Below are 18,656 nucleotides of genomic sequence, written 5' to 3'. Positions count from 1 at the left end.
TGTGATTAGATTGACTAGTTTTCTGTGAGTATGGTTTCAGTGTGTCTGCCCTCTGATGCCCTCTTGCAACACCTACCGTCTTACTTGGGTTTCTCTTACCTTGGGCATGGGGTATCTCTTCACGGCTACTCCAGCAAAGCACAGCCATTGCTCCTTACCTTGGACGAGGGGTATCTCCTCACCGCCGCCCTTCCTGACCTTACCTTTCCTTAAATAGCTTAGAATGCCCTATACTTCTTTTTCCATACTACCCTCAGAAATAACCCATACTCACTTGGAGAAGAGAGACAAGGAGCTGCACAACTAAGTCCCTTTCAACTAGGGACTAAATGCAGTCTGTGCAGTGCAAAATGGATGGCAGTGATGCAGACAGAGAAAGACCTGAATCCCTTATGGTCTGGTATACCAGAAAAGAGAAAATGGGAAACTGGGAATGCAAAAGAGAAAGTGGATTGTAAGGGAAAGAGCCAGACAGATCTCCAGATTTTTATCTGCTTACATCTCTGATTGACCTCTGAACCATACATGCCTAGAACAGACTCAGCTCAGCCCAACTAAGGGCTTCCCAGGTGGCACTAGTGGTAAAGAACCCACTTGCCAGTGCAGTAGACCTAAGAGATGCAGGTTCGATCCCTGGGTCAAGAAGATCCCCTGGAGGAGAGCATGGCGATCCACTCCAGTATTCTTGCCTATAGAATCCCCATGGACAGGGGAGCCTGGCAGGCTACAGTCCATAGGGTCACTAAGAGTCAGACATGACTTAAGCAACTTAGCACACAGCACACAGCCCAACAAAATGAAAAGATCTCCTACACTAGAAGAAGTGTTTACAGTTAGAGATTAACCCCCCACAAATTTTTTTTAAATCACTAAAACAAAGAAATACTAGAGAAAAATAACAGACTTGATGTGTGTTAGTTGCTCAGTCGTGTCTTTGTGACCCCACGGACTGTAGCCCACCAGGCTCCTGTGTCCATGGAATTCTCCAGGCAAGAATACTGGAGTGGGTTGCCATTCCCTTCTCCAAAGGATCTTTCCAACCCAGGGATCAAACTGGGTCTCCTACATTGCAGGGGGATTCTTTACTGTCTGAGCCACCAGGGAAGCCGATGTATGTACATAACATACAAAGTGCCAAGAAAATAAAATACATTCTCAGTTGAAAAGATGATCTGTTGTTTCCAACATCAAGATGAACCAAGTATTGGAATTAGTATACAAGGGTTTCAAGACAGCTATTATAACTATTATCAATGAAGTGAAACAAAATGTGCTTTCGGTGCATGAAAATCTCAACAGAGGTTGGCAGTAAAACAGAAACAAAAAAAAAGACCAAATGGAAGTTCTGGAAATGAAAAGCAGTTGAGTGGACATGACAGAGGAAAGAGTAAGTGATCTCAAATCAATCAATATTAATTATCTGAGGGAAAAAAAAAAAGAAAGCTTTAGGGGAAATGAACAAAGCCTCAAAGGTCTGTTGGCTGGTATTTAATATTTGGCTTCTCATCAGAAATCATTGCAGACAGAAAGAGTAGGATAGCATCTGGAAAAAAATGAACAGTCAACCTAGAATTCTATACCTAGCGAAAATATTATTCAAGAATGAAGGATGAACTTATTGTGGTGATCATTTTGCAATTATATACTTTATTCAAATATCAAATTACACTGTACACTTGAAACTAGCATTATGTAAATTATACATCAATTTAATAAGAGTGAAAAAGAATATATTTTTTAGATAAAAGAAAACAGAGAAGTTGCTACCAAGAGACCTGCTCCACAAGAAATGCTAAAGAAAGTTCTTTAAGCTGGAGATAATAATTCTAGATGGAAGCATGAACAATTCAGTAAAGAATAAGAACTCAGACATTCTAAATATATGGGCAATATTTCGTTTCTCTGAACTCCCAGAATTCTTTATCTATAAATCTTGGGATGCTACTTCCCATTTTCTATATTTCTGTATTTTGTCATCTTATCTGCATATTTCAATTCCCCTAAAAAATAGGCTAATTTTGAAGTCGGTGGAAGCGGGGATCATTTTTAACTTTATCTTAGGTCCCCTAGTCTGACTTTTGCATATCTTGTTATTTATTTTCCTTTTTCAAAAGCAATGGTAGAGCGTCATTCCATTTAATGAAGGATTCCAGTTGATTGGATTTCAGTCTTTTCTGATTGCAAACATATTGCTTTGGAAATACGTTCAGCTTAGGGAATTGTGATCTCTCAAAATTTACTTTATCTGACAAAATAATTTCCTTTTTTTTTTAGACTCATAGTTTATGTGTTTCTTTAAAAAGTTTCTCAGTTGATAGACAAAAAAGATTATTTTTGCTTACACTAACCTCTAGGAGATACTACATGGGTCCTATGTATGGGATGTTGTGTATAATCAAACAACACAAATAACTCAATGGGGTTTTGAAAAGAGCTAGAAATGTTCTTGGATTAGATGTTTCTCATAAAAAGCCAGATGCATAATATTAAGTCCAAATTCATTGAAGACCATTTCCCAGGACCTTGTGGATAATATTGCCCTAGGTTGTTGCTTGTAGATGATCTATATACAAATATAGAGTTTAGAGAAGGGAGCAGATAATGAAAATACCCCTTGTTTGGCTTCTGCCAAAGAGTAGCAGACTTTCAGAGTTGGGAATAAATAAATTTAACCGGATTCTTTCATGAGTCTTAGATATTCTTGTATCGTGTATTATTGAGTTCAAGTGAAATCAACATATTTTACATGATGAAATTATAATTGACATTTATATTTTTAAAATTTAGGAGCCTGATTTATCTTTTTGCCCAAACTTAGGGCTATGTCACTTCCCCATGGCAAGTAACTAAAGGCAAGGCCAATTTTTAATTTTCTCAAAAGGAGATTTGAATCCAAAGTACTTGAACAAGTAGTCATCTGAGGCCCACATTTCTACCAAATATTCAGGAGATCATTGACTCTAAAGACATTATTAAAAGTAGGAGAAGTAATGAATACGGAATCTTAGAGACGGAAAAGCCTGGGCTGAAGTTCCAGCTCAACCACCTAATAGCTCTAATGATGTAACCTTGGAGGGATGTTCCCTTTCCCCAAGCCTGTTTCTTCAGTCATAAAAATGGAAATAAGAATTCTTTGTTCATATGTTTATTTTGAAAATTCAGTGGTTATACGTTTTGGTTCCCATTACTTCTTCACACTGAATACTTATTAGTTGCTTTCCCCTTATTCAATCATAAGAAAACATGAGAAAAAGGTGTTTGCTCCCACTTATAAAAGGTGTTTACACCCACTAGGATAAGGTACTCAATAATTATTAATGAATAAATGCTTTATGAAGGATTATTTTTTAATAATTATCAGTGTTTAAGATAAATTATGATCAAATATGTTTATAATAATTCCTAGTAAATAGTGATTACAGCAATGGCAAGTTATTACATTATTTTGCTTGACATTTGTATGCTGAGATGAATGTTTTTGCTGTTACTAAATCAACATCATTTAGCCAAAGTTGAATTTACCCCCATGGTACCTTACTGGAGCCATAGTACCTGCACTGCCCAGAATTTCATCCATATTTAATGTTGTATGGTACATTAAGCCATAGTATTTCTTTATCTGTGTAATATTCTTAAAACTTTGCTGCAGGTTCATTTTTAAAATCTATTGTTTTGAAACATTTTATTAGATAAATTAAGCTTCCATGCCTTGAGAAGCAATGAACTGTAGTACAGGGATCAGCAATTTAATGTATAAGGTTCAGGTCATAATAAGTTAAGCTTTGCCACCCACATAGTCTCTATTGCAACTGCTCAGCTCTGCCTTGGTATCAGAAAAACAGCTGCAGACAATATGTAAATTAAGGGTATGCCTATGTTCCAATAAAATTTTATTTAAAAAAAACAGGTGGCAGACCAGATTTGACCCATGGGCCATAGTTTGTTAATTCCTACTGTAACAAAATAGTCTGCAGGTAGAAAACCCAGGAGGGAATCTATCTCTGACATGAATTGGCTGAGTGTTGATAACAAACCAAATCCATTTAATTTCCTTGTGAATTCCTGTTTCTTAGTAAAATTAAAAGGTGAGACTATGGTAATCTGTCTTTCTATCTTTAACTTTCTTATCTTTTATCATCAAAAGTTTTCTGGTATGTAAGGCACCTTTGCCTGAAGGATAAAAAAAAAAAAAAACTAAAGATAAAAAATCAATGCTGAGTCATGACATTATACTGGATGTATAAACTGGATTTAAAACAAATTATACACATATTTCTTCTTTACTTCCCTGGTGGCTCAGATAGTAAAAGCGTCTGCCTACAATACGGGAGACCTGGGTTCAATCCCTGGGTCTGGAAGATCCCCTGGAGAAGGAAATGGCAACCCACTCCAGTACTCTTGCCTGAAAAATCCCATGAACAGAGGAGCCAACCTTACAGTCTGTGAGAACAAACCAATGACATCTATATAATTATAGAAGCTTTAATGCTCATTTCTTGTGTATAGCACATGGAAACTATCAGTTGCATGTATTGAATAGATTTTATAAAAATAATTACATTATACTGCCTTAGTGTAATATAAGAAGTAGTAAACAAATAGATGATTTAAAAAAAAAAAAAACCACTGAATAACACCCAGCACTTAGCCTATATGGTATCTGTTGCATCTAATAGTTACTGATTTTTATCCCCAGTTTCCAGGGGAAATTAAAGTTCAGAAACATAAAAAAACTTACCCAAGAACACATAGCTAGGTTAACTGTCAGAGCTGGGATTGATCCCAGTGCATCAGTTTTCTATTACTGCTCTAAGAAACTGCAGTGGACTTACTGGTTTAAAACAACACTCGTTTATGGTGGCTCAGACGGTAAAGAATCTGCCTGCAATTCGGGAGACCCAGGTTCGATCCCTGGGTTGGGAAGATCCCCTGTAGAAGGAAATAGCAAGCCACTCCAGTATTCTTCCCTGGAGAATTCCATGGACTGAGGAGCCTGGCGGGCTACAGTCCATGGGGTTGCAAAAAGTCGGACATGACTGAGCAACTATGCAACAACAACAGTGTATTATCTTAACAGTTCTGGAGATCAGAGGTCTAAAATTAGTCTCAGTGGTTTAGAATCATGTTTTTGTCAGGGTTGCATTCCTTTTGAAGGAGAGTTCTCTACCTTTTCCAGCTTTTTTTTTTTTTTAGCATAATTGCTTTACAGTGTTGTGTTAGTTACTGCTGTACAACAAAGTGAGTCAGTTATATGTATACATATATCCCCTCCCTCTTGGACTTCCCTCCCGCTCCCCATCCCACCTACAGAGCACCAAGCCGAGCTCCCTGTGTTACGCAGCAGCTTCTCACTAGCTATCTGTTTTACACATAGTGGCACTAGTGGTAAAGAACCTGCCTGCCAATGTAGGAGACATAAGAGACGTGGGTTCAGTCCCTGGGTTGGGAAGATCCCCTGGAGGAGGGCATAAGAACCCACTCCACTGTCCTTGCCTGGAGAATCCCATGGACAGAGGAGCCTGGTGGGCTGTGGTCCACAGGGTCACAGAGTGTGAGTATATATATGTCAGTCCTCTTCTCCCAGTTTACCCCGCCACTCCCCTTCCCGCTCTGTGTCTGCACGTCTGTTCTCCACATCTGTGTCTCTATTCCTGCCCTGCAAACAGGCTCATCTATACCAGCTTTCTAGATTTCATACATATGCTTTAATCTACAATATTTGTTTTTCTCTTTCTGATTTCACTCTGTATGACAGACTCTACATCCGTCCACATCACTACAAATAAAGGTTGCCTGCATTCCTTGCCTTATAGCCCATTTCCTTCTTCAAAGCCATCAGTGGATGGTCAGGTCTTTGTCTTACCATATCATTCAGTCTAACCTTTTTACCGCTCTCCTTCACTTTTTTCTTTTTTTTTCTTGATAAACTTTGTATTTTTAATTAGAGAATAATTACTTTACAATGTTGTGATGGTTTCTGCCATACATCAACAAGAATCAGCCATAGGTACACAAACGTCCCCTCCCTCCCACCTCCCTCCCCATCCCACCCCTCTGGGTTGTCACAGAGCACCAACTTTGGGTTCTATGTGTCATACAGCTAATTCTCATTGGCTATCTTTTTTACATTTGGTAATGTATATGTTTCAATGCTATTCTCTCGAATCATCCCACCCTCTCCTTCCCCCAAACTGTGTCCAAAAATCTGTCCTTTATGTCTGTCTCCTTTGCTGCCCTGCAAGTAGAGTCATTAGTACTATCTTTCTAGTACTAGATTCCATATATATGCATGAATATGTGATATTTGTCTTTCTCTTTCTGACTTACTTCCCTCTGTATAATAGGCTCTGGGTTCATCCACCTCATTGGAACTGATTCAAATGCATTCCTTTTTATAGCTGAGTAATATTCCATTGTGTATATGTACCACAACCTCTTTATCCATTCATCTGTTGATGGCTGTCTAGGTTGCTTCCATGACCTAGAGCTTCTGTCAGCATTGGGGTATATGTGTCTTTTTCAGTTATGGTTTCCTCAGGGTATATGTCCAGTAGAGGAATTGCTGGGTCATATGGGAGTTTTATTCCTAGTTTTTTAAGGAATCTCCATACTGTTCTCTATAGAAGTGAAGTTGCTCAGTCATGTCCATCTCTTTGTGACCCCATGGACTGTAGTCTACCATGCTCCTCCATCCATGGGATTTTCCAAGCAAGAGTACTGGAGTGGGTTACCATTTCCTTCTCCAGGAAGTGAAAGTGAAAGTGAAGTTGTGTCCGACTCTTTGCAACCCCATGGACTATAGCCTACCAGGTTTCTCTGTCCATGGGATTTTCCAAGCAAGGATACTGGAGTGGGTTGCTATTTCCTTCTCCAGAGGATCTTCCCAACCCAGGGATCGAACCTGGGTCTCCCACATTGTAGGCAGACGCTTTACCATCTGAGCCACCAGGGAAGACTATATCAATTTGTATTCCTACCAACAGTGCAGGAGGGGTTCCCTTTTTTCCATACCCTCTCCAGCATTTATTGTCTGTAGACTTTCACATCAGTAAGAATGGCTATCTCCTTCACACTTTTAAGGACCCTTGTCATTACTTTGGCTCACCCAGACATCCTGAATAATCTCTTCTCAAGATCGTGATGTAATCACATCTGCATAGACCCTTTTGATATATAAAGTAACATTGTCACAGGTTCTGGGGATTAGGCTGATTGGGTATCTTAGCAAGGCCATTATTCTGCCTACCACACCCAATGAAGAAAAAATTTTTCAAATAATTCCGCTTTGTCCTCTCAGTATCCCACAGAAAGAGAATGAGTTATTGTCATCTCTTTGGACAGATAAAGGATCCTGAGGCAGAAGTAATATGTGACTTTGCTGCAGTTTTATAACTAGTTAGCCTGCAGGGTATGGGGGGAGAGAGTATCTTTTAAGTCCCAATACAGAAGGCTTTCTACTGGATCATACATCCATAACATTTTTATCAGTATTAGGCATTTGATGCTAATATAGGTAAATTGCTTCCATGTCTCTAGATAATCAAACTTGAATTCAACCCAAATTAGACTTGATTCAATGCCCTTGCCATCTGTTAGCTTGTTTGATAGCTTCTGGTAAAAAAAAAAAAAAAAACGGGGTTGGGGGGGAATGCATCTTTTCCTAAAGAATAAAGAAATATGCTAAGGATAAAATGGATTCAGACGTTTGGCTTTTATTGGATACTTTGAAAAATCTCTTTGCTAGTGTTTAGACTCAATGTTTAAGGGTTTATGGAAGTCTTGAACTTTCTATATCATCTCATATATATGTCACAAATAAGTTTTTAAATATTAAAAAAGATAAAAGGGTTGTCATACAATACAGTTTTTCTTTGAAAAAACTGACTTCAATTTAAGTAGTTGAATCTGTACTGTAAATTTACTTGCTACTAGGTAGACACCTAATTCTTATTTTCAACAATAGTAGCAATAGAGAGGAGATAGTATTTTGAAAATGAGTAACAATTAAATGGAACCCTTTACAGAAACTTTGTTTTATAACTGCTATGTGAATGGCAATGGAGGAGGTAAAGGACATGTGTTATTTGATAATTGCTTATGAGTTGGTTTTTTAGGCTATTTCTTCAGTTTTTCATCAATCAGTTAATTCTCACAGTTAGATGTTTCTGTTTTTTCAAAACCAAATATTTTCACATATTTTACACATTAGACTTCAACTATTCCATAATCCATCATTTTTTATTGTTTTATTTATTTATTTTTGTTGTTATTCTAAATAGCACTTTGATTTTTGAGCCATTTTCCTAGCTTTTCTCCTTGGGCAGGAAGGACGATGCTTTTCTTCTGTACTATTACCTGGAACTCATGGATCTCCTAGTTAACATAAGCAGTTTAACTAATAAAGCAGGAAGGAAGGATGGACACAGTAGTTAACAGTGACTGATAATCTTCACCTTGAGGAGAAGCTACTGATCTGGCCAATGTAAGTCCCATGGAAACAATACTGAGAAGGGGGATATCATTTTCCCAGAGCTGCTGGTGGCTCTTGCTAAGGGAGTGGCCAAGTACAGAGTGGAATGGGATATGCTGGAATCAAAAACTAGTAAAGTGTTTCATTGGTTATCAAGGAATATAGAAACAGCATGATTTAATAGAATCATATGGGACATTGATGTGAGTCAGGACTGGGTTCATTTCTCACAGCTTACTACTAAAGAGCTGTGCAGCACTGAGCAAGGAACTTAATCTCTTCAATCCCTCACTTCATTTATTAAAATGGTCATTGCTGCCCCTCAAGGTTATTGTATGAATTAGGGATATGACATATATAGTATTAGTAGTAGCCCAGTAAATAGGCACTAAAGGATAAAAAACAGTAGATTGCAGTTGGTGGGCTGAGTCAGAAGAGTTTGCCTCAGGTTGGCTTTTTCTCACCAACTCTGGCTAGAAAGTCTCAGGGGATAGAACTGCGCTCAGAGCCTTGCCCCTCATTTCAGAGTAGCACATCATTTGCAGCCCAGCCTGGTCCCAGGCAGGCCTGCACTGAGCCTGGGCTGACGGGGAGCACTGTGAGAGTCCTGAAAGGAAAACTGAAAGCATAACTGGAAATGGAAAACGTAGTACTTCTTGTCAGAAACCCTCTGTCATCCTTCTACATTCTCCTCTAGTACCCACTGCACTGCCCTGGGTCTGTCTGTTATGGACCCCTGTTGTGGAAGAAAGGACTCCCTTCTGTCTAGCCAATCAATCAAACAACACCCTTCTGGAAAACAAAGTCTCATTTAAAAATTTTAAACTTAAAAAAAAAAAAGTATGTGCCATCATATATAAACTCAAATTATTTTATTTTACTGCTACACTAATTTAGTTGTGGAAAATTTCCATGCTTATAGTTAACCTTTAATTAAGTCTTTTTTTTTTTTTAAGCATTAGAGATATCTATGCCCTTGATTTTTTTTTTTTTAATTAAAAGATCTTTTTAAGAGCAATTTTTGGTTTCCGGCAAAATTGCGCAGAAAGTAAGGAGAGTTCACAAATACCTGCTCTCTATACATGAACACATCCTCCCCCACCAAGACCTCACACTAATGTGGTACGTGCATTACAATCAATGAACCAATACTGATACATCATTGTCAGCCAAAGCCCAGTGTTTACATTAGGATTCATCCTTTGTACTGTGCATTCTATAGATTGTGACAATCTACCATTAAACAGAACAGTTTCACTGCCCTGAAATTCCGCTGTGCTCCACCTGTTCATACTTCTCTCCCCCAAAACCCCTGGCAACCACTAATCTTTTTACTGTCTCCATAGTTTTGCCTTTTCCAGAATATCATACACTGGTTGGAATCATATATCAGTATAAAATATTTTCAGATTGACTTTTTTTACTTAATAATGTGCATTTAAGATTCTTACATTATCTTCATGGCTTGCCAGCTCATTTATAAATGGAATAAATGGAATAAATGGAATAATATTCCATTTTATCAATGTACCACAGTTTATCCATTCACCTTTTGAAAAATATCTTGATTGCTTTCAAATGTTAACAATTATAAATAAAGCCACGATAAACATTTGTGTGCACGTTTTGTTGGATGTAAATTTTCAACTCTTTGGGGTAAACATCAAGAAGGACGATTGCTCAACATATGATTCTGAGCATCTTTTCACATACTTATTTGTTATCTGTATATCTTCTTTGGTGACTTATGTGTCTCTTCAGATCTTTTGCCCATTTTTTAGTTGAGTTGTTTGTTTTCTTACTGTTGTATTTCAAGAGTTCTTTGGACAGCAGTTCTTTTTCAGATCTATCTCTTGCAAATGTTTTCTTCCATTATGTGGCTCATCTTTTCATTCTCTTGACATTGTTTTTCACTGAACAAATATTTTTAATATAATAAATTCCAATTTATCAATTTTTCCTTTCATGGATCGTGCCTGTGGTGTAGTATTTTAAAAATTCATTACTAAACCCAAGGTCATCTAGATTTTTCCTGTGTTATCTTTGTCCAGATCCCCTCCCTCCCTTTCTTCTTCCTTCCTTCCTTTTCTTTCATATGGATTTCTGGTTGTTTCAGTATCGTTTGTGGAAATGACTGTATTTTCTCCATTGAATTGCATTTGCTTCTTGGTCAAAGACTGCTTTACTGTATTTTTATGGATCTATTTCTGGACTCTCTCTTGTGTTCCACAAATTCATTTGTTCTTTCACCAGTAACACACTATCTTGGTTATTGTAGCTTTATGTTGTTGTTGTTGGTGGTGGTGTTCAGTTGCCCAGTTGTGTCTGACTCTTTGCTACCCCGTGGACTGCAGCACACCAGTCTTCCCTGTCCCTCACCATCTCCCGAAGTCTGCCCAAGTTCATGTCCATTGTATCAGTGATGCCATCCAGCCATCTCATCCTCTGATGCCCTCTTCTTCTGCCCTCAATCTTTCCCAGCATCAGAAACTTTTCCAATGAGTCAGCTGTTGACATCAGATGATAAATTACTGGAGTTTCAGCTTCAGCATCAGTCCTTCCATTGAGTATTCAGGACTGATTTCCTTTAGGATTGACTGGTTTGACCTCCTTGCTGTCCAAGGGACTCTCAGGAGTCTTCTCCAGCACCATAGCTCGAAGGCATCAATTCTTTGATGCCTTTATAGTTAGTGTTAAAGATGGGTAGTGTTAATCCTCTGATTTTCTTCTTCAAACTTGTGTTGCTTTTCTGAGTTGTGCTCTTGATTTTAATTCCATAGACTATGTTATGTAGGTCTGGAATAAAACTTCATCATAACATTCTACCTTAGCTACATATCCAAGGAGCAGTGTACATTATTTTCTTATGTACTATTTTTCCCAGATTTTTATCATCCCCATATTTTGTATTACTCTAAAACCTGCTATTCAAAGAATGGTCTGTGTCTCCTAACCTACTAAATCAGAATCTGAATTTTATAAGACACACCAGTTCTTGGAAAGCACGTAAAGTTTAAGAAGCCCTACTGAAAAAAAAAAACAAAACAAGCTTTATCTAACTGTGAATATGACATAGTAGCTTCACATTTTACAATTTGAAAGTCCCCTCATGATTCAAAAAGTACATTCAGGATATAGAAGGTTTTTGTTTCTTCATTTATTTTGAGAGTCTGCTCATTTCAGATCTACTGCTCAGCCAATTAAAAGACAACAGATAAACTAACATTCTGAATATTGTCTTTTCATTATTTTGGGGTTTATCATTGGGAAAAGCTAATTCAGTCTGTTTTTACACTGATATATTGATAGAACTTCTCCAAGGAATTCCAGGCACCTTGGAGGTAGCTTGCCATATTGTTTGTTGTTCAGTCACTAAGTCATGTCTAATTCTTTGTGACTCCACAGACTGCAGCATGCCGGGCTTTCCTGTCCTTCACCATCTCCCAGAGCTTGCCCAAACTCATGTGCATTGATTGAGTCTGTAATACCATCAACCATCTCATCCTCTGTTGCTCGCTTCTCCTCCTACCTTCAGTCTTTACCAGCATCAGGTGGTAAAGAATTGAGTCCGCTCTTTGCATTAGGTGGCCAAAGTATTGAAGCTTCAGCTTCAGCATCAGTCCTTCCAATGAAAATTCAGGGTTGATTTCCTTTAGGATTGACTGGTTTGATCTCCTTGCAGTCCAAAGGATTCTCAAGAGTCTTCTCTAGCACCACAGTTCAAAATTATCAATTCTTTGGCTCTCAGCCTTCTTTGGGGTCTAACTCTCACATCTGTACATGACTACTGGAAAAACCATGTAGATCTTTGTTGGCAAAGTGATATCTCTGCTTTTTAATGTGCTATCTAGCTTTGCCATAATTTTTCTTCCAAGGAGCAAGCATATTTTAATTTCATAGCTGCAGTCACTGTCCACAGTAATTTTGTAGCCCAAGAAAATAAAATATGTCACTGTTTCCACTTTTTCCCCGTCTATTTGCTGTGAAGTGATGGGACCAGATGCCATGATCTTAGTTTTTTGAATGTTGAGTTTTAAGCCAGCTTTTTCACTCTCCTCTTTCACCTTCATTAAAAGGCTCTTGAGTTCCTCTTCACTTTCTACCATTAGAGTGGTATCATCTGCATATCTGAGGCTGTTACTATTTCTTCCAGCCATCTTGATTCCAGCTTGTGATTCATCCAGCCTAGCATTTCTCATGATGTATTCTGCGTATAAGTTAAATAAGCAGGCTGACAATATACAGCCTTGATGTACTTGTTTACCAATTTGGAACCAGCCTGTTATTCCATGTCTGGTTTTAACTGTTGCTTTTTGACCTGCATACAGATTTCTCAGGAGGCCAGTAAGGTGGTCTGGTGTTCCCACCTCTTTAAGAATTTTCCACAGTTCATTGTGATCCACACAGTCAAAGGCTTTAGTGTAGGCAGTGAACCAGAAGTAGATGTTTTTCTGTAATTCTCTTGCTTTTTCTGTGATCCAATGAATGTTGGCAATTTGATCTCTGATTGCCATGTAGCCAGAGGCATAAATGATACTTCAGAGTCTTATCTTAAAGAAGAAGCAGAAGTAGAATCCCCAACCCAGTATTAGATGTCAGACTTAGTCCCTGGTGGCTCAGTCAGTAAAGAATCTGCCTGCAACGTAGAAGACAGCCTTTAGTGTGGGAGATTCAGTCCCTGGTCCATGAAGATCCCCTGGAGAAGAAAATGGCAACCCACTCCAGTATTCTTGGAAAATCCCATGGACAGTGGAGCCAGAGGGCTACAGTCTGTGGGGTTGTGGGAGTCAGACAGAATTCAGCTACTAAACCACCACACCACCACTGAAACCACACCAGCTGCCTTTATGTATCTGACTTATTTTGTCACACTCGGTATTTACTTTAGACCTGATTTTGTTCCAAATCAAGTTAAGCTTTAATATTAATGAAGTCATAGGTATACCGTAAACAACAAAATTCTGTAAAGCAATTATCTTTCAATTAAAAAATAAATAAAATCAGAAAATAAAGAAAATAAAAAATATTAATGCAGTCTTCTAGTTGCTGCTGCTGCTGCTAAGTTGCTTCAGTCATGTCTGACTCTGTGCAACCCCATAGATGGAAGCCCACCAGGCTCCGCCGTCCCTGGGATTCTCCAGGCAAGAACACTGGAGTGGGTTGCCATTTCTTTCTCCAATGCATGAAAGTGAAAAGTGAAACTGAAGTCGCTCAGTCATGCCCGACTCTTAGTGACCCCATGGACTGCAGCCTACCAGGCTCCTCCGTCCATGGGATTTTCCAGGCAAGAGTACTGGAGTGGGGTGCCGTTGCCTTCTCCAAGTCTTCTAGTTAGAGGTAGGTAAAATGAAAGCGGGTGCTTAGTTTCACCCTAAGCTATTAATACCTCTATGTTCAAGAAGCATTGTGTTTTCTGCCTTTTTGCTTGGATTTGATTTATGGGGTAATTGTGCTCTTCATAATTTAACAATAGACTTTTGGAGTTGTCCAAAGTCATCTTAGTTTCTACCTGCTGCTGCTAAGTCACGTCAGTCGTGTCCGACTCTCTGTGACCCCATAGACGGCAGCACACCAGGCTCCCATCCCTGGGATTCTCCAGGCAAGAACACTGGAGTGGGTTGCCATTTCTTTCTCCAATGCATGAAAGTGAAAAGTGAAACTGAAGTCGCTCAGTCATGCCCGACTCTTAGCGACCCCATGGACTGCAGCCTACCAGGCTCCTCCGTCCATGGGATTTTCCAGGCAAGAGTACTGGAGTGGGGTGCCGTTGCCTTCTCCAAGTCTTCTAGTTAGAGGTAGGTAAAATGAAAGCGGGTGCTTAGTTTCACCCTAAGCTATTAATACCTCTATGTTCAAGAAGCATTGTGTTTTCTGCCTTTTTGCTTGGATTTGATTTATGGGGTAATTGTGCTCTTCATAATTTAACAATAGACTTTTGGAGTTGTCCAAAGTCATCTTAGTTTCTACCTGCTGCTGCTAAGTCACGTCAGTCGTGTCCGACTCTCTGTGACCCCATAGAGGGCAGCACACCAGGCTCCCATCCCTGGGATTCTCCAGGCAAGAATACTGGAGTGGGTTGCCATTTCCTTCTCCAGTTCATGAAAGTGAAAAGTGAAAGTGAAGTCACACAGTCGTGTCTGACTCTTCACGACCCCATGGACTGTAGCCTACCAGGCTCCTCTGTCCATGGGATTTCCCAGGCAAGAGTACTGGAGTAGGTTGCCATTGCCTTCTCCGAGTTTCTACCTAGGTTGGTATAAATCATTGCTTTCTCTCCATTTAGGCAGAATTCTGATTTTTCTAATGTATTTCCTAAGTATTTGGACTAGGAATTGTGATTGGTTTTAATATCTTGTCTTCTTCAGTTTGTCTTGTCTCAGAACACAAGACTCTTAAGTTCTCTTAAGAACTTATTTATCTGCTGAACACTCTACCAAAATATTCTCCTATTTTAGGGGGGAAAAGTAGAACCAAAATTTGAAAACTAACAGAAATTACCAAAATTATTAATTAAAATAATAGAAAAGATTTTAATTACTGAATCATTGCACAGAAACCTCTTGATAAAAATGTTCATGTTATTTTGGACTCTTAATTATGTCTAAATTAATTAAATTCTGCTTGAATAATTAATTATTTCTACTTCTCACTTTTAGGCAAGAGCCCAGGGAAAGGAATAAAATTTAAATGGTCTTTGCCATTAGGAAGGCTTTTGTAGTCTATTACTTATAAATTTTGTTGTTTCTATTTTTGGTTTACCCTCCCCATGAATTCTTTGGGGTAATATTCTGGTTTTAAGCAATTACCTTGCCCTACACCATAAACAAATATAGATTTCCCAAAATTCTGTCTTCTAGGCTTATTTATAAGGTAAAGTATATTGTGTTTAATTTTAAAGGTATGTCCTAAGATCACAGTGTCTACCATAATCTCAGAATTCCCCAAATATATTCATATTTAGACTTCTCTTCATTTAGGTTTCCCTTCATGTTGATTTTTTAAAGAGCAAACCAAAATTCTCCCTGCTATTTGTTATTATTTGGGGAGGGAACTAACATTTGTCAGTGCTTGCTGTGAACCACGTGACATACATGTGTCACAGTACTCCCCTTTTCTTCAAAGTCTAGGTTTTTTCTGTGCTTTGCTGCTTCCTTACCTGATAAGCCTCTCAGGTTTTAGTGCCATCAGCAAATCAGGAACTAGTCTCTGTCTCTAAATCTAGAAAGATTTTGGGTATTTGCTACCATTAGAATATATTTGGAATTATGGTGATCCAAGATAATATATATGGGCTTACCTGGTGGCTCAGAGGTTAAAGCGACTACCTGCAATGCGGGAGACCTGGGTTCGATCCCTGGATCGGGAAGATCCCCTGGAGAAGGAAATGGCAACCCACTCCAGTATTCTTGCCTGGAGAATCTCATGGACGGAGGAGCCTGGTAGGCTACAGTCCACGGGGTCGCAAAGAGTTGGACACGACTGAGTGACTTCACTTCACTTCACTTCAAGATAATATAAAAGGAAAGAGTGATGAGTAAGAAGAATTAAGAAAACAAATAGCCTTTAGGAGTTGTTTCTCTAACAAAAATTTTACCAAATCATACTTTGAGACCTCCCAATAGATTATATCTTTCTCTCCAATGCTAACAATATTTACCAAAAACCAGAGCATGGAAATGGCATGTAGGGTTTTCGTTTGCACTGTTTTATTCCCTGACCTAGCAATGCTACGTTTTTCACTACCACACAGACAAAGTGGGGGGAAAGGTAGTTGGCTCAGGAGCTTCATTTGATCTATCTCTCACCTGTTTGTCCACTTAACAAATGACACTGATAAGCTTATAAAATTTTCTCTTTAGTAGAAAAGTGGTAGATCCAATATTTAGCTGACTCTTGCCTACAGAGGTCAAATAGTTTATAGAGGAATAGCAGGGCTCATAGGCTGCTTAGCATGAAATATCGGGTGATCTAGAGGGAACTGCAAGAATGATGGTATTGCTGCTGCAAATAATTGCAGGAGACGCTTGTGAGTATTGCACAGTAAATCTGCACCTTCCGTGTGTACTCATTTAAGGGGAAGCATCCTCCGGATGGAGCATCAGCAACACATGTCTAATAGGTGCATTCATTTTAATATGCTCATTCATCGAATAGGCCTGATGAATTAGTACATGTCACCATCTGGTACTTAGTGAGGCTATTCATTTTTAAAATGTTGAAATTGCAGGGAATGGTGCACACCAATTAAAATCCTTTTAACTGGATTGTGTTAGTATAAAGTATATGTGTAGGAAGACTTCATTGGAATTCAGAATGCATCTAAGGGTGTACACATCAGCCTGAAGTCAATTAGAACAAAGGAAGTCAAGAGAGGGGAACTTCAAGAAGAGCTATCTGTTCTTTTTCTGAATGTGTCTACTCATCTGTTGGTTTCTCTCTGTTTTTTGGTCTTCCAGGCATGCAGTTTTCTTGATTGTCCTCCCACCTTTCTTTTTTTGTTTGCTTATTTTTGGCTGCACTTGGTCCTCACTGCTGCACTGGCTTTTCTCTAGTTGCTGAGAGCTGGAGCCATCTCTAGCTGCAGTGTGCAGGCTTCTCACCGTGGTGGCTTCTCTTGTTGTGAAGCACAGGCTCTAGAGTGTGCTTCAGTAGTTGTGGCACATTGGCTCAGTCAGTAATTGTGGCTCCCAGGCTCTAGAGCACAGGCTGAATCGTTGTGGCACACGGGCCTAGTTGCTCCAAGGCACTTAGTTGCTCAGAGATGGAACCCGTGTCTCCTGCATTCGCAGGTGGATTCTTCACCACTGAGCCACCAGGAAGTCCCTTCCCACCTTTTCTTTATTTTGGGTTCCCTTTCTTTCTCTCTCTCATGCTCCATTTTATCCCCCTTTTTTAATGCTGTTGTTCCCCATTTCCTCATCCTTTCCCCATCCCATTATTCTTCAGTTATGCATTAAAACAAAAGCATTGGATGAATAACTATGTAGTGATTCAATAAAACCTAAGCTCTCTATGCAGAGTGTATCATGAGAAACGCTGGGCTGGAAGAAGCACAAGCTGGAATCAAGATTGCCAGGAGAAATATCAATAACCTCAGATATGCAGATGACACCACCCTTACGGCAGAAAGTGAAAAGGAACTAAGAAGCCTCTTGATGATGGAGGAGAGTGAAAAAGTTGGCTTAAAGCTCAACATTCCCATCACTTCATGGGAAATAGATGGGGAAACAGTGGAAACAGTGTCAGACTTTATTTTTCTGGGCTGCAAAATCACTGTAGATGGTGACTGCAGCCATGAAATTAAAAGACGCTTACTCCTTGGAAGGAAAGTTATGACCAACATAGATAGCACATGCAAAAGCAGAGACATTACTTTGCCAACAAAGGTCCGTCTACTCAAGGCTGTGGTTTTTCCAGTAGTCATGTATGGATGTGAGAGTTGGACTGTGAAGAAAGCTGAGCGCTGAAGAATTGATGCTTTTGAACTGTGGTGTTGGAGAAGACTCTTAAGAGTCCCTTGGACTGCAAGGAGAGCCAATCAGTCCATTCTAAAGGAGATCAGCCCTGGGATTTCTTTGGAAGGAATGATGCTAAAGCTGAAACTCCAGTACTTTGGCCACCTCATGCGAAGAGTTGACTCATTGGAAAAGACTCTGATGTTGGGAGGGGTTGAGGGGAGGAGGAGAAGGGGACGACAGAGGATGAGATGGCTGGATGGCATCACCGATTCGATGGACATGAGTTTGAGTGAACTCCGGGAGTTGGTGATGGACAGGGAGGCCTGGTGTGCTGCAATTCATGGGGTCACAAAGAGTTGGACATGACTGAGCGACTGAACTGACTGAACTGAACTGAAGCTCTGTATGTCCTAGAACTATAATGAGTTCTAGTTGGCCAAATTTTTCTGGATAACTGTGAGTTTGAGCTCTTTAAATATTAAAGGGTTTTTAGTTACAATTATCATTTGGTGCTTATGTGACCTACATTTGTACTGCAAGGAGATCAAACCAGTCAATCCTAAAGGAAATCAACCCTGAATATTCACTGGAAGGACTAATGCTGAATCTGAAGCTCCAATACTATGCCCCACCTGATGTGAAGAACTAACTCATTGGAAAAGACCCCGATTCTGGGAAAGATTGAGGGCAGGAGAAGAAGGGGAAGACAGAGGATGAGATGGTTGGAT

At 39.3% G+C, this 18,656-nt stretch overlaps 1 protein-coding gene across 16 annotated transcripts in view; it reads left to right on the top strand.

Annotated features, from left to right (window-relative positions):
* Window positions 1-18,656, top strand: part of PEAK1 (pseudopodium enriched atypical kinase 1) — a 315,088-nt gene that overhangs the window by 205,501 nt on the left and 90,931 nt on the right. The gene's annotated exons all lie outside the window — the stretch shown is intronic.

This window comes from Bos taurus, chromosome 21 (genome assembly GCF_002263795.3).
Source record: "Bos taurus isolate L1 Dominette 01449 registration number 42190680 breed Hereford chromosome 21, ARS-UCD2.0, whole genome shotgun sequence".
NCBI classification, from domain to species: Eukaryota; Metazoa; Chordata; class Mammalia; order Artiodactyla; family Bovidae; genus Bos; species Bos taurus.
Note: the sequence above shows the minus strand (reverse complement) of the source record. Positions and strands in the feature narration are given on the sequence as shown.